Below are 16,961 nucleotides of genomic sequence, written 5' to 3'. Positions count from 1 at the left end.
AGCCCAGTACTGGGCTGGGAAACACAAATGAGGGTTTTATTTATTTCAGCTTTCTCCCTAGCAAGCTGTGCGGCTTTGTCTTTTAGCTTCTCTGAGCCTCAATTTCCATGTGTAAGGGAGGCAATCTCTTTGAATTCTGAAATTGTATTATTGTTATTATTATTTGTAAGTAATCCCCCCACCCAACATGGGCCTCAAACCCACAACCCCGTGATCAGGGGTCGCATGTTGCACTGGCTGAACCAGCCAGGTGCCCCTCCCAAGATATTATTTTTAATGGTAACTTTCTGACTAATTATATTCATGTTCACTAGAGAAAATCAGGAACCATGTGGAAAGACAAAATCAAATAAAAATCACCTTAGTTCTACCATCCAGAAGGTAACTCTTAATGTTTTTCAATGCTTATATATGTTACTATTTTTAAGAATCAAATTCATGGAGCATATTTGGTTGAACAACTAATCTGTAGGTTGTGTTGACCATTGAAGGAGTATAAAGGTGGGTAAACGCGGTCTCTGCCCTCCAGGAATTGGTAATTTAATGGTAAATACTGTTTCCTATAGTTACACACATCAGGTACTTCCCATGAGAGAGAGAAGTCCTTCCATCTGTCGCTTAAATCTGCAGAGTTTTAATGCCATTTGTGATGTAATGTTGCTTGTGTTTGAAGACTTTTCCCGTGAATTATGTGTAGAAGTAGGGCTCTCGTGCGCTAATGAGGAAATGGTAGACTTTGCCTGTTAATATTCATTTATTTGACCACCTACCCTAACCGCACCTGAACTGATAGGGAGAAGCATCTTGTGTCTGTGACTCTCTCCTGCTCATTTTCAAGCTGCACTGCCACCCCTGCCATTCTGACTGACTAAAGCCTAATGGGCAATATGACAGCCACAGATGGAACGGCTGACAGAGGGGAGAGAACTTTAGGAGTAACAGATCATCTGGAAGCCAGCCCTTCTTTGCTGGGACAGTCCACCTTGCAACAGGAAGCATCAAGAAATCCTGGAAATCTGGGGGCGCCTGGCTGGCTCGGGGGGGGGGGGGTTCTTGATCTCAGGGTTGTGAGTTCAAGCCCCGCATTGGATGTAGATATAAACAAACAAACAAACAAACAAAGAAACTTAAAAAAAATAGAAATCTGACCTAATGTGATCAAAGAGGCAAGAGAGCAGGCAGAGCATAGGAATATTGAGAGACTTTCACTTATTTGTATAAAATGTGTCAATAAAGGCCATTGAACCTTTATTCAGCATGCCAGAGCTGCTGTATTTATTCATGAAATTCTACGTGTCTTTTTCCAGTCCAGTTTTGAAGTGGAGATGTATGACCCCTGCCTGGCAGAATGCCCTGCTTACACACCATCCCTGTAACCTGGCCCTAGTTTCAGGGGAATCTGGGTCTGTAGCTGAATCAACTAAGAGCAGTTTTTCCTCATTGTACTAACCTTCCCCGAAAGTAACATTCCCATACCCCTTCCAAATAAATGGAAGGTCAGTTCAAATTGTAAATACTGTATTTATCTTTTTCTACCACAAACTTTGAGTGTGATTTTGTTTTTTCTCTTTGTCTTTTTGAGAGAGAGAGAGAGAGAGAGAGCGCGCGCACGCCTATCCATGCCCATGGGGAGGGGGGCAGAGAAAGAGGGAGAGAGAGAGAGAGAGAGAGAGAGAGGGAGAGAATCTCAAGCAGGCTCCATGCCTAGCACAGAGCCCTGCATGAAGCTCAGTCTCACGACCATGAGGTCATGACCTGAGCCAAAACCAACTGAGCTACCCAGGCACCCCTGAATGTGATTTTCTTGAATTTAGCTTAGATAAATGTCCAGTGCCATTCCATTATTTGAAAAAGATCCCTAGCCCACCCCGACAAATAGAATTTGTCTCCCAGAATGCAGGAAAGAGACATGAAAGGAGGAGTAAATCTTGGTGGTGGCATGCATTTGGGACTTCCTAGTTCTCAAGAAGTTCAGGCGTGACCATAACTTACTTGGGTGTTACTGAGAAAAGCAGTTAGAAACAAAGAAAAATAGAGGGGCCTGGATGGCTCAGTCGGTTAAGCACCTGACTTTGACTTAGGTCATGATCTTACGGTCCATGAGTTCAAGCCCTGAGTCAGGCTCTGTGCTGCCAGTTTAGAGCCTGGAGCCTGCTTCAGATTCTGTGTCTCCCTCTCTCTCTGCCCCTCCCCCACTCATTCTCTCTCTCTCTCTCGCGCTCTCTCGCTCTCTCAAAAATAAATGTTAAAAAAATTAATAATAAAGAGAAAAATGAAACAACATCCAAGGTCGAAAATCAATTTTGAATTATTTGTAGAGAAGGAAATTCCAGTCCCATAACAGAAATGGCCCTTGGGAAATCTGTCTTCCTCAAAAGAGTGACGCAGACAACGTGCACAATAGGAGCTTTGGTGGTGTTCAGCTTGGAAGAGAAGGTTCAGGATTAACAAGCACACTGGCTGTCATGTAGAGGAGGGATTAAATTTTTGCTGTGTGTGAGGCAAAGGGGTTGAACTGGTATGTTAGTGTGTGAAACCTCTAGAGGGAGATTTCTCTTTAGTGTAAGAAGACATTTCTGGGAGCTGTACAAAGATGGAAAGAGATCTTTGCACCTAGAGGCAGAAAGTTTCTGGTCACTAGACAGAGGCAGGGAGACTCCCTGACCTCCCTTCTGATTGTATCTTCCTCTTGCTTGCTACACTCCAGCCACAACTCTTTTCAGATCCCCAAAGGAGCCAAGCTCTTCTCCACACTGTTGTGACCTCTGTCTGGGATGCCCATGTCCCTCGCACCATCATCAGCCTGTGAAATCTTGCTCTTTCTTGAGGTCTCAGTGTAATGGTCTCATCCTCATACAGGTCCTTCCTGACCCTCTTGTCTAAGGAAGATCTTCCTGTTAAAACTGTACCATAATGTCTTACATTTTTCGTTTATAGCACTTGCCAAATTTAGGTGCTATCCTGTATCTCGCATGTACACACACACACACACACACACACACATACACACACACATTTATATAAAAGAATACAAATGTAATTTGTATAACCATTTGTTTAATGTATGTTTCACCACAAGAAGATAAGCTTTGCAGAAGGTACCCTGTCTTTTTCATTCCTGGATTCTCTTGTGTTCAGCACTTGAAACATGGTAGGTGCTCATTAAACATATTAATGCATGAATGAATTAATGAGATTTGTGCACCAAAGTGTCTTGATTAGTATACTGTGAGAGTAGGACATGAACCACTAGGAGAGGTTTTCCATGGGCCCTGGATCTAGAACCAAATAATGCTGTATCACCTTGTGTGACAGTGATTTCTTTTCACTTTCAGTCCTTCTGATTTTGTCAAAGAGAACAGTTTGGTTTGGTGACAGTCTGTCACCGCCAGTCTGTCACCTGCCAATCTCTCTTGTCAATGCAGTGAGAGATCAGGCCTCAGCAAGCGACACGGTCTAGCTGGAATTTAATAACATGTTGTGTTATCATCATATTCATTCGTAGGTTGCCTTTTATTTGTGATGAGATTGATTTTTACTTTATGGAGGGGATCTGAAGTTTTCTTTTAAAATAAGTTTGTAGAGGCTCCTGGGTGGCTCAGTTGGTTAAGCATCCGACTTCAGCTCAGGTCATAATTTTGAGCCCTGCATCGGGCTTATCTGCTCTGCTCCTCTCCCACTTATGCATGTGCGTGCTCGCTGGCTGGCTCTCAGAAATAAACAGACATTAAAAAAATAAAATCTATAAGTAAAAATGTGATTTTCTTTGATGAGTAACATTAAATAAGTAGTACAGTTAATGGTAATGACAGTGGTTCTTGAATTACTGAAATTTTGGTTGCCGAAGGGTCTGAAATTTTGGAACAACCTAGTTCATCCCCAGACCAGTTCAGGCTCATGGCAACAGAAATGCAATTAAGTGAGAGTTTCATAAAGCCAAATGTATTCATTGTCATTGTGATAGTGTGTCCTTTTTAAATATTAAAGTACTCTTTTCTAAAATAGATGGTGATTTAAAAAGAAAATTCTGACTTAAAAAAATTTTCACTTGGGGGGCCTGGGTGGCTCAGTCGGTTAAGTGTCCACCTTTGGCTCAGGTCATGATCTCATGGCTCGTGAGTCTGAGCCCTGCATCGGGCTCTGTGGTGACAGCTCAGAGCCTGGAGGCTGCTTCAGATTCTTTGTCTCCCTCTCTCTGCCCCAACCCTGCTCACACTCTCTCTCTCTCCTTCAAAAATAAATGTTTAAAAACAAAAAGTCTCACTTGGCAAAGTAAAGTGCTTGCAGGCCCATGTTGTTATGTAGGGATGATAGTGTGGGAGAGGCAATGTCACCTGCTTTGGAATCCAGAAGTCCAGGCTCCACCGCCGTTAGAGGACCTTTGTGGTTCCTTCCAGTGTGGAGAGTGCTTTTAACAGTTGGAGGTGAGATGTCGTTTGCCCTCAGTGTGAATAGCTGTGACAGCAGAAAGTCCCCGTGTATGTGGATGTGCACACTGCTCCCCAGAGCACGTGCACATGTGTTATACCACCCTTTCTGTTAAAAGGATTTGTGCATTTTCTGTTATTTCACATAGGGATTCCAAGCACAGATTATCCTTGACTTACTGTGGGGTTCTCTCTGGATAACTCATCCTAACTTGAAAATATTATTTAAAATAAAAACTCATTCAATACGCCTACCCGGTGGAACATCATAGCTTAGCCTCGCCTACCTTAACTGTGCCCAGAACACTTACGCTTGCCTGCAGCTGGGCAAGGGCATCTCACACAAAGCCGATTTTATAAGAAAGTATTGGATAAATCATGGAATTTATTGACCTGAAAGTGGGAAACAGAATGGGTGTAAGGATGGGTTCAGAGGGTCGTGAGGGTAGAGGTTGTTGACCCTTGAGATCGCATGGATGATTGGTAGCCATGGCTCCCTGCTTCTGCCCAGCATCACCAGAGAATGTCATGTGTTGCTAGCCTGGGAAAAGACAACTCAAAATTTGAAGCACAGTTTCTACTGAATGTGTATTTCACCATCATAAAGTAGAAAAATCGTAAATTGAACTATTGTGAGTCATGTATTGTACCATATTTCTAATGAGAGATGGTGTGTAAGTCACTTACAGAAGTTATCAGTCGTGTATGAAGGGTACGGTAGGAGAGAGAGATGGTTGGGAGCTGGGTGGGGGTGGATGTTCTTGTAGTGGCTTCTTCCACCGGAGACAGGAAAGGGATGGGAGGCATCTGAGGGTGGTGGCTGATGGATGTTCTGAGAGCAGCAGCCCCCCCATTTTCTGAGGTGGGTTTTCAGGGACTGGGGTTAGCAGGGGAGACATAGGCTGGCCATCTGTGTAAGGATCCAAAAGGCAAGGGCTGCCGAACACCAGGAGGCCTCTGCCACCAGGCAGCAACCTGAAAAGATGTTGGCTGGTTGAGTGTGTTGTAACTGCTGCCTTTTCCTGCTGTTCACCTCTGTCCTCAATTTGCTTTTCTTATAAAAATCCAGACCCTAGGGCTAAGACTCATACATGTCCATTAGAAATTCAGCAGAGATACTAAGACTGGAGAGATTATGGCCTTACTGATCATGTCAGTTTTGACAACTGCTTGATTAAAAACATGCAGAGGACCAGACCAGGTAACTTAAACTGGATGTAACCCCTGGTCAGTGTTCTTGCTTTGCATTTGAAGCTGCTGCCCTTGGTAACATTGTTTTTGTGATCACTATCATCTGTCACCATGTGAGCCAGTTTTCCTTGGTGTATGTGTGCGTGCACATGTGTGCTCACACATATCCAAGTCTGTGGCTCCTGTCGATTGTGCATCTGCGCCGTGTCATCAAAAGTCAGCACCTTCAACTCAACAGATACTCAGTGGGTATTTGTGGAGCACTTATTATTTGCCGAGCGTCATGGGGGGCATCAGGCTCTGTGAACGGTAGGTGTCCATGTCTACTCACACGTATGATTAAGTTACAGTTACATGTAAGTTACAGTTATCATGTAAGTTACAGTTAAACAAGGGCTCTAAGTCAAGGATCCACAAAATGCTCAAGGATCACAGAGGAAGAAGCATTTAATTCTAGGTGGAGAAATGAACGGAGGCCTTACTGAAGGGACATTTGATCTGGGCCCTAAGAAGATGACGTGGGGTAGAGGGGAGCTGGTAAAGATAACAAAACATGAATAAAGAGGTGGGGAGAGTTTTGCCTAGGGAGTGGTGCTGTGAAGCGAACCTGTAGATTATCTCATGGTACATGGGTCATGGTATGGCCAGGGAATACCTTCGCCTTTTCTGCTGGGGGAGTGGGGCACACACAGCAGTGGGTGCGAGTGCCCCAGGTGATGGGCAAAGGTCAGGAGGCAGTGAAGGTAGACCACTGGAAGAATTTAAACCTAATTTACGGTCCTCAGTTAATAAACATCTTTGTAAAGAAGCGTCCAGTAGACATATACTTAGCTTTACATTTTTATATTTGGGGGCATGAGTTTAAGAACATGTTGACTGTATGACAGATGACTGAATGAGTAATGTCCAGCAGAGTACGATTTTCTCTGGTACTTTACATCATGATCAGCAGAACTGTATTCTGCTTTTGAAAGTCGGAATTCTTTATTGTACATGCCTAAAGATAGCTTCCTACATTGAAGTATGTTTTCCATTGTAAGAGGTGGTCTTTTCCCAAAAGAAAACAAATGTTCCACTTTTAATTTAACAACAAGCAGAAACCAATGAGAAGAATTGCAAATGGGCTGTCTGTGCGGTGAATCAGCCTGCATTGAACTGAGTGGCCCTTCTCAGTGTCTGCCAGCAGGTGGTGACAGTGCTGTCTTGCAGTTTCCGTGTCCTTTTCGTTATTTATGTATCATTTGCAGACACACTACCTGTTAAACTTACAAAGCACGTTGGGGATGGGTGGGAGGAGTGACATAATTGCTCCCCTGTACATAATTCCTGCTATGTAGGCAATAGTCATTTTTGGTAGATTTCAGTAGTCTCTGGTGATTACAGATCGTCGGAGGTGTGGGCCCATGGGCCTCCACTTCCACAACCTCCCTGAAGAGCAGACGGGCAAAGTAAAAGCAGTTCTCAGAACCAGTCCTTTCACGGGGGTAAACCTGCCTGAAGTAGGCACGCAGCCCTGAAGCAGGCACACGGCTGGTGTGGCCCTGGCCTCTGGCCTTCTAGGTGCTCAGGAGAACACTGTGGTCCACGCTGCGGCAGCGTTGGGGCAGTAGGATTCAGCAGCCTCGGGGATGGGCTCAGACCACAGCACCCACCATGACACAGCTCTGGAAGGACTTGGGCTGCTGGGCTCACTCAGTTCTCACATGCGGGTCACAAGAAGCAGAATTGCCTGTACAGCATTTCAGGCTGATCCATACATTTTGAAACCCATCTTTTTATCAATAAAAATCATTTCTAATACCCATTTTGCTAATTAAACCCTCTGATACTGATCAAACATAAAGGTAGTTGAAACCTTAACCACCTCTGGGGTGTCAGCTTTTGATTAGAGTCATTCAGATGCTAAATAGCCACCCCTAGGGTATAATTTAAAATTCATACATTTCTATATCACGGTTTATGCTGGAGTTTCTTGAAGAGAATTAGAGATACTTTTTCACTTTATGTATGTGTAGACACATACATACATACACACACATATGTGCGTGTATATATAAATTGCTTAACACTTTTAAATTTATATTCTTTGTTTATATTGCTTAGCAAAAGTAAACAAAAGCTATACATTTTTTGGGGGCTACCATTGTCATTAGTAACATGTTAAGAATATATTTCCAAATGTGTATATATACTTATGCATTATTAGTTTTAATGACTATATGGTGTTCCATTTTATAATTTACAGCTCACTGCAATGGACACTTGTGATTTTTTACAACTATTTACCATTATAGACCTCTCTCTAAAGATTGTCTTTGTCCTTGTTTCTTTGTGTGTACTTGTTTATTAGGATACATTCCTAGAAATAGAATTGCTGAATCATAGGGTAAGCACATTAAAAAAAATGTTTAAAACAAAACTTCAAATTAGTCTTTGGGAAAAGTGTAGCAATCTGTACTCCCACCAGCATCTGCTTTCTTAAATACTCTCCTACCCTGGAATGAATATTAAAGAAAAATATTTACCCATCTGATAGGTAAAAAAAAAAAAAAAAAAAAAAAAAAAAAAAAGTCACTCATGTTAATCTTATTAGGTTGGACTTTAAAAAATGTATTTGCTCTTTAACTTCTCCTTTTATTATTGTTTCAAATATTTGTAGTTTAGGAAAATCAGTCTGCTGTACATTTACTCCTTCTGTCGCCAAATGCCTTAAAATTATTCTTTAGAATGGGAAGCATAAAGTCAAGTTAAAGCATTTTCGGCCATTACATTTTCCTAATTGAAGTCCCTGTCCTAAAGTAGGGCCGTGTTTCAATGGTGCCATTTCTGGTACTGGCCCCAGGATTAGTTGGGTATTGTTTTAGACTTCTTTTAGGAATGGGTAAAGATACTTTGTAGCTGCCAGACTGTTCAGAGATGATGGTAAGATGCTTGGGTGTCAGCATTTAAACCTGCCAAAGTAGTATTTCTGTAACACAATATGAAATGAGAACTTAGAGTTATTGAATTAATTTGAAGGATGCAGACAGCCAAAGAGACCATTTAACCACAGAGGGATACTTTTTCAGCAGAATTATCTAGTTTTCTTGTCTACAATTGACTAACCAGAAAATTGCTATATCTTAAGTTCATCTGCTGATGTGTTTTGGGGAAGTGTTGTGCAAAGGAGTATTTCCTTCTACCTCATTAGTGTTTTAGAAGTCAGCATGTAAATACTGGACCAAAATCGAAGTTCTGAGAGGTTTCTAAGTTGTTTAGGCATATGAAAAGAGAACTGGCTTCCAAAGGCAGGTGACCCTCTACTCTGTGGCCACCAAGAATCCTCTCCCTCCCTCTCCCTCCCTCTCCCTCCCTCTCCCTCCCTCTCCCTTCCTCTCCCTCCCTCTCCCTCCCTCCCTCCCTCTCCCTCCCTCCCCCTCCCTCTCCCTCCCTCCCCCTCCCTCCCCCTCCCTCCCCCTCCCTCCCTCTCCCTGTTGCCCACAATGGCTTTAAATAAGATAGGCTCCCCGGGGTGCCTGGGTGGCTCAGTCGGTTAAGCGTCCAACTTCGGCTCAGGCCATGATCTCACAGTTCATGGGTTTGAGCCCCGCATCGGGCTCTGTGCTGACAGCTCAGAGCCTGGAGCCTGCTTCTGTATTTCCCTCTTTCTCTGCCCCTCCCCCACTCACACTGTATCTCTCTCTCTCAGAAATAAACATTAAAAAATATATTAAAAAAAAAAGATGGGCTTGCTCTTAAGAGATTTGCATTTTGAGCTAGGGCCTAAAATTAGAATGCATTGAAAGGTAAGAATGGCTGTAAGTTCACACTAAAGTGTAAGTGACTTGCATTAGATCTTTCTCAGAAGAGGGCTGGGCCCCCGAAACAGGATGAGGTGAGTGAGATTCATCAAGAAGAAAGAACCAGAAAGGAGAATCCAGGGTATAGAGCAGCACAGTTTGGTGGAAAATGCACTTTGGATGACAGATATGCTTTTCAGGGGCCTTTCCCATGTGTCACTGGTATTTGTAATGGAACAACTTGTGAATAAATTGGCGTTTTAATTATTTCATCTATCTTGTCCTGTTGCGAAGAAGAATTTTCTCCCTCTGCCTCCCTCTCTGGCTGTGCTAACAAAGGTATGATAGGTATTTAGTGAACATTTGGTTTCTAATTCTTTATGAGATGCTCTCCTTTGAAAGAATGTCCATCTGCTGTTCAGATGCTTCCTACTGAGTGAGGCAGCTGTTTTCCACTCTTGGAACCAAGACCACTGTACTCTGCAATGCTCTAGTCTCTCTGGACGGTATCCCCAGCTCCCGTCTCTGGGCTGTTTCCTCCCTGCTCTGCCGCCCTCACTGTGTTGCCTTTGCTGCTGCTCTCAGTCCTCCACACCAAAGCCCTTGCTGCGGTTTCTTTCTTCTCCAGAGTCTGCCTAAATCCCGTCTTCTAGACTCTGATGCCTCCTGTGGTCAAGCAGCGCTAAACTGAATGCACACTTTCTTTAAAATCCCTGTTCTTTTGCATCCATAAATGTCCAATTAGTAAACTCTTTAAAAAAAAAAACTGCAATAACCCCCTCTTTTTAAAAAACGTTTTAATGTTTATTTATGTTTGAAAGAGAAAGAGACAGGGCATGAATGGGGAGGGGCAGAGAGAGAGGGAGACACAGAATCCGAAGCAGGCTCCAGGTTCTGAGCCATCAGCACAGAGCCCAACGCAGGGGTCGAACCCACGAACTGCGAGATCATGACCTGAGCCGAAGTTGGACGCTTAACCGACTGAGCCACCTAGGTGCCTCTACAAGAACCTCTTTTTAAAATATAAAAACAATCGGGGTGCCTGGCTGGCTTAGTCAGTGGTGTCAGTCGATCAAACATGAGACTCTTGATCTCAGGGTTGTGAGTTTGAGCCCCACTTTGGGTGTAGAGATTACTTAAAAATTATATATATTATATGTATATGTATACACACACACATATGTGAAATGTATTATTGTAAAAAATGTAAATTTAGGGTCAATGAGAAAATGAAATTCCCTCTCTCCATCCCCACTGCACCAGCTTTAATATGTCTAATATGGTTGGTTGTGTATCTTTTCAGACTTTTCCTATTCATATACTAACATTTTTATGTGTAAAAAATATACAAAATTATTTCTACAAAAAAAAAATCACACACTGACTTGTCTTTTAAAATGTGGTATGCTACTGGGTGTTGTATGTATGAGGAATCATGGGAATCTACTCCCAAAGCCAAGACTACACTGTATACTCTATATGTTAGCTAACTTGACAATAAATTATTAAAACAAAGAAAAAAACACGCTACCAAATTCCACTCTTTCTGATTAAAGTTAAGCCTCTTACCTTACGATAAAAAAGAATGAAATCTTGTCATTTGCAACAACATGGCTAGAACTAGAATGTATTATGCTAAGCAAAATAAGTCAGTCAAAGAAAGATAAATATGATTTCACTCGTCTGTGGAATTTAAGAAACAAAACAAATCTAAGGGGAAGGGAAGGAAAAATAAGGTAAAAACAGTGGGAGGCAAACCATAAGAGACTCTTAAATACAGAGAACGAACTGAGGGTTGCTGGAGAGGTGTTGGGTGGGGGGATGTGCTAAATGGGTGATAGGCATTAAGGAGGGCACTTTTGGGATGAACACTGAGTGTTATATGTAAGTGATGAATCACTAAGTTCCACTCCTGAAAACATTAGTACACTCTATGTTAACTAATTTGTATTTAAATGAAATGAGACAAAAATACAATAAAATGTGGTATGCTATATATAAATTTTATTTCATTCTTTTTGATGGCTGTATTGTTCTGGTGTATGGCTACATCATAATTTATGTAAATAATCCCTTACTGTTGGGTGTTTATATTATTTCCAGTGTCCTCTTGTTATATACAGTGATGCAGTAAACATCTTTTTACATAGACCTTTGTGTACGACTCCTGGCATTCTTCTCCATAGGAAAGGAACATCTGGTTCAAAGGGTATGCACATTTTAAATACTAATAAATATTCCCAGATTGCCCTCAAGAGAGGTGGTACTTAACGCTAATTTATGCTCCCATTGGCAAACCCTCATCCAGTCTTCAAGTCTCACCTGAAGGGTCACCTTTTTAGGAAAGCCTGACTTGTCACTTTTACCTCCAGGCATTGTGGGGTACCCCTCCTTTCTACTCCAGTGTTGCCCTAAAGTCCTACTGTATTCCTGAATTTTGGTGCTCATTCCATTTTTTATTTTATTTTATTTTATTTTATTTTTTGAAGTGTTCATTTCATTTTTTAAAATTTATATCCAAGTTAGTTATCATATAGTGCAACAATGATTTCAGGAGTAGATTCCTTAATGCCCCTTACCCATTTAGCCCATCCCCCTTCCCACAACTCCTCTAGTAACCCTGTGTTTGTTCTCCATATTTAAGAGTCTCTTCTGTTTTGTCCCCCTCCCTGTTTTTATATTATTTTTGCTTCCCTTCCCTTATGTTCATCTGTTTTGTTTCTTAAAGTCCTCATATGAGTGAAGTCCTATGATATTTGTTTTTCTCTAATTTCACTTAGCATAACATCCTCCAGTTCCATCCTCACAGTTGCAAATGGCAAGAGGTCATTCTTTTTGATCCCTGTGTAATAATTCATTGTATATATATATACCACATCATCTTTATCCATTCATCCATCGATGGACATTTGGGCTCTTCCCATACTTTGGCTATTGTTGATAGTGCTGCTATAAACATGGCGGTGCATGTGTCCCTTTGAAACAACACACCTGTATCCCTTGGATAAATGCCTAGTAGTGCAATTGCTGGGTCGTAGGGTGGTTCTATTTTTAGTTTTTTGAGGAGCCTCCATACTGTTTTCCAGAGGGGCTGCACCAGCTTGCATTGCCACCAACAATGCAAAAGAGATCCTCTTTCTCCGCATCCTGGCCAACATCTGTTGTTGCCTGAGTTGTTGATGTTAGCCATTCTGACAGGTGTGAGGTGGTATCTCATTGTGGTTTTGATTTGTATTTCCGGGATGATGGGTGATGTTGGGTGCTCATTCCATTTTTTGAATATTTGTTAAATAATCTGTGTCCTATCACCACCATCTTTATTTTTCCTTTTAACTTTTTCTCTGATTTCAAAAGAAACCCATGTTAGCTATATAAAATTCCAACATCAGGGAAATACCTTATGTTAAGGAAATATAAAATATCTGTATTTTTAGAATATGAAAACACTAACTCACTAATTTATAATAGCCACAATATGGAAGCAGCCCAGGCGTCCATTGATTGATGAATGGATAAAAAAGATGTGTTATATATACATGATGGAATATTATTCAGCCACAAAAAAGAATGAAATTTTGCCATTTGCAGCAATGTGGTTGGATCTAGAGAGTGTAATGCTAAGTGAAATAAGTCAGTCGGTGAAAGACAAATACCATATGATTTCACTTGTGTGGAATTTAAGAAACAAAATGGCCAATAAAGGGGGAAAAAAAAGAGACCGAACAAACAGATGGTTACCAGAGAGGAGATGGCAGGGTGGGGGGATGGGTGAAAATGGTGAAGGGGATTGAGAATATAGTTACCTTGAAGAGCACTGAGTGATATATGGAACTATTACATCACTGTATTGTACACCTGAAACTAACATAACACTGTATGTTAACCACACTGGAATTAAAATTAAAAAACAAATTTAAATCTCTGTATTTCAGATAATCTTCATCTGTGCTTCTCGCCCAGCATGCTCTCTTTGGCACTTAGAGCGTGTACCATTCTGAGATACACATCTGTCTCACCCACAAGCCTGAGTTCCTGGAGGGAAGGGGCATGCCTTTTCATCTTTGTGCCCCAGCACTTAATATGCGTTGGCACCTAGTGCATCCTCAGTAAATGTTTGTTACCCGGAAGAACAGAGAGTAAAACGAACCTAAGAAAACATGGCAGAGGATATAAGCACCTCTAATGGATACTGGTGTGATGTATGGATAGGTTTTTCTTTCTTAGTCTCCTTTAAAAAGGGGTGGCTTTGCATGGACTCTTCCTCAGTGCCAGACTCTCACAGAAACTCGAATGCTGATGAAACTTACCCTTTTCTAGATGATTTGGTTTCATAGGCATTAGGATCTATTTAGTTCCTCTAACAAAGCAAATAAATGCAGGAGCCTGGGAAGCAGTTATTAGCTGAGGGAGATTGGTTTTCCAGTGTGATTTGTTGCTATGTGTGTTTATTATCCACTGGCTCTGGGTTCATCAAGTCAATATCCCCTGCATTCTGCTGAGCCAGGCAATCTGGTGAAATAAGCAGTGAAGCCAGGCGCTGTTCAGGTTCCAGAACCTAACAGCAGCAACAATAATAACTGCCCTATCTTGAATACCTACCATGTATGGAATGTTTTACATGTCACTTAATATAAAATATGATAAAAACCCTATGGGGAAAGTATTGTTTTTCTTCTGGTTCCAGATGATGATCAGCCCCAGGTAAACTTTCCAAGGTTATACAGCTATTAAGTGGTAGTGCCTGGCTTTGAATCCCTTTTGCTTACAGACTATCTTGACTCCCTTTTTTCATCTTCTTTCCTTGTTCCTTAGCCCGCAAAATGGTCCTTTTGCCATGGAAGAGGAAAAGTAGATCATCTGCTAGAAAAGCCTGGAGTCCTCTCTCCTGTTCGTTGAAAACACTTTTTGAATCCTCAAGAAAACTTTTCATTTTTAACATAGTTTTATTGTCCTCTTCTAAAATCACAGACCCCTGGAGATGAAAGGGATCAGGTTCACCAGTTCATATTCTGCTGGGGGAGGAGCCTGTGACCCCATGACTGGTGCCCATTCTCACCTTCACCATAGAAAGGCTTCCAGATTTTGCTGCATGAATGAAAAGTCTGGTGTTGCTTTGGGCTTATGTGGGTATGGAGTTTAACAGAATTAGGGGCACCTGGGTGGCTCAGTCTGTTAAGTGTCTGACTTTGGCTCAGGTCACGATCTCATGGTTTATGAGTTCAAGCCCCGTGTCGGGCTCTATGCTGACAGTTCAGAGCCCGGAGCCTGCTTCAGATTCTGTGTCTCCCTCTCTCTCTCTGCCTCTCCCCAGCTTGTGTTCTGTCTGTCTCTCTCTCTCAAAGATAAATAAACATTTAAAAAATAATAAAAAATAATAAAATAGAGTTTAAGAGTATTAAACATCATAGGTAAACTATAAACTAGAAGCAGAAACTTAAGGGTAGGCCCGTCAGTGGTCTCCAGAGGGAGAAACAGATTGCTCCAAAGCCATGTTCCTACCCAGAGACTAAATAGGATCCTGCAGGTTTCTTTCTGATTATATTCACCCCATCCCCAATGGTCAAACATTTCTCCCATTTTTACTGAAGTGTAGAAAAGTAGATCCATGTCCATAATCACTTATCTGAAATTTTAAAGGAAATTCTTTGCTTATTACACTTTATTTTGCATCAGACCCCCAGGGGACTGACTGGGCTGGCACCGTGCAATCAGATGTGTTAATATCCATACAGTATTGCTTATTCTTACATTAGATGGAATAAGTAAAGACTATAAGCATTTCAGGTAAGTTTTTTGTTTTTTTTGTTTTTTTGTTTTTTTTAGTGTATTTTGAGAGAGACAGAGACAGCATGGGCAGGGGAGAGGCAGAGAGAGGGAGAGAATCCCAATGTGGGGCTTGAACCATGAAATTAATGTCAGGTCAGATTTTTATTACCAAATGATTTGCATACACTTGGGAAAAAACTTGCAGTTTTCAGAACTTTTAGGGTTTCAGAATTACAGACAAAGGATTGTGGACCTGTAATTTTCTCCTTTTTTGCATCACCAACAGTATGTCTGATAGAGGAACCTCTTACTCCTTGTTAAAAGCAGAATAAAATTTGTTTCCCTGGAAGGGTCAGCCTCCCTGTCGTTCAGGGGCCGCTTGGCACCATTCCAGTGTGTGCCTTTTTGAAAGCTCAGTTCCAACCCTGACAGTGCTCAGGATGCTCTCTCCCTGGTCTCCACCCAAACTGGTTCCTTCAGCCACATTCCTGTGCCCTCTCCCAAGTAGATCTGGAGAGTGGTCCATTTCCATCATCATCTCTGTGAGGACCAGCCACGCTTCACACGACTCAGCAGGCTGCTTTTCCGGATGCCACACACTCCCTCAGCTTTTGTTCCTTGGTTTTGGGGAGCCTTCTCTATGGAAACCATTTTGGCTCATCTCATTCCATTCCCAGGTGGTCTCTGAGGCTTTGCCCACACAGTGCCACACCGAAAAATGCAGTCTGGCCCACAGGTTTACTTTTCACGTCTTAACTGCTTATTTTGGCTCGTGGCACGATCCCAAGGATTTTTCTGCAGAGGGATGGGTGTCACCATGCCTGGTGACCAGGCTGCTGTCTCTCACCCTGCCTGGTGTGAGACACACACACTTCTTACTCCCGCGATGGTGCCTTATAGTTTTCAAAGCCATTCTGAGATTAACAGGCCAAAGCCAGATGGTTTGACAAACTCTTGTTCCTGCTTCCATTCTGGTTCCTTGAGGCCTCTTATGTTCTGTTTAGCTATTGCTTTTCCAGTTTGTGGAGTACATCAAGCAATGAGTGTCTTCAGAAACTATTTATACCATGAAGCGTCTGGCTGTTGTCGCTGGTGACTGGAGTTTGACAGCTGGTACCATCAGCTTCTCCCGGTACCTGATTTATACCAGTATTCATGCCATGTGGCTCTTACTGGGCCAGGAGTCTTCAATCAGCCCAGTGACTTAAATTGCCAAGGAAACAATGTCTAATGAGACCTCAGGATTTATGACCTGTTCTTAGGCTATGAGGTTTTCTGTAGAATTCTTGCTGACATGGTCTGTTCCCTTTATCTGCCTGATCTGTGGGGTGAATAAATCTTTGAACTTTTCTGCAGAATTCACTTTTGGTACGCAGGGCCTTGAACAGGAGCCTGAAGAAGATGGGCTTTAGGATCCATGAACCTCTGGACTATTTTGTATGAATGTATATGCAAGCATTTTTTTGTGTGGGGAGAGGCTTGCACTGGATTCTCAGTGTAATAGTGTAAAATACAAGAAAACTGCTGAGTCTTCTGAGCCTCTGGAAAATGAGAATGATGGTAGATCTTACCCCATTCATTTAAATGAAAAAAAGTTTTTAATGTTTAGTTTTGAGAGAGAGAGAGAGAGAGAGAGAGAGAGAATGAGTGGGGAGGGACAGAGAGAAGGAGACACAGAATCGGAAGCAGGCTCCAGGCTCTGAGCTGTCAGCATAGAGCCCAACGTGGGGCTTGAACTCACAAACTGCAAGATCATTACTTGAGCTGAAGTCAGATCCTTAACCGACTGAGCCACTCA

The 16,961-nt window shown here is 42.1% G+C and overlaps 1 protein-coding gene across 2 annotated transcripts in view; it reads left to right on the top strand.

The window, feature by feature from the left end:
• Positions 1-16,961, top strand: part of TMCC3 (transmembrane and coiled-coil domain family 3) — a 290,652-nt gene that overhangs the window by 89,387 nt on the left and 184,304 nt on the right. The gene's annotated exons all lie outside the window — the stretch shown is intronic.

Source organism: Panthera onca, chromosome B4 (assembly GCF_046562875.1).
Source record: "Panthera onca isolate mPanOnc1 chromosome B4, mPanOnc1 haplotype 2, whole genome shotgun sequence".
Lineage (NCBI taxonomy): Eukaryota > Metazoa > Chordata > Mammalia > Carnivora > Felidae > Panthera > Panthera onca.
The sequence above is the reverse complement of the archived record's forward strand: the minus strand, read 5'-3'. Positions and strand labels throughout refer to the sequence as shown.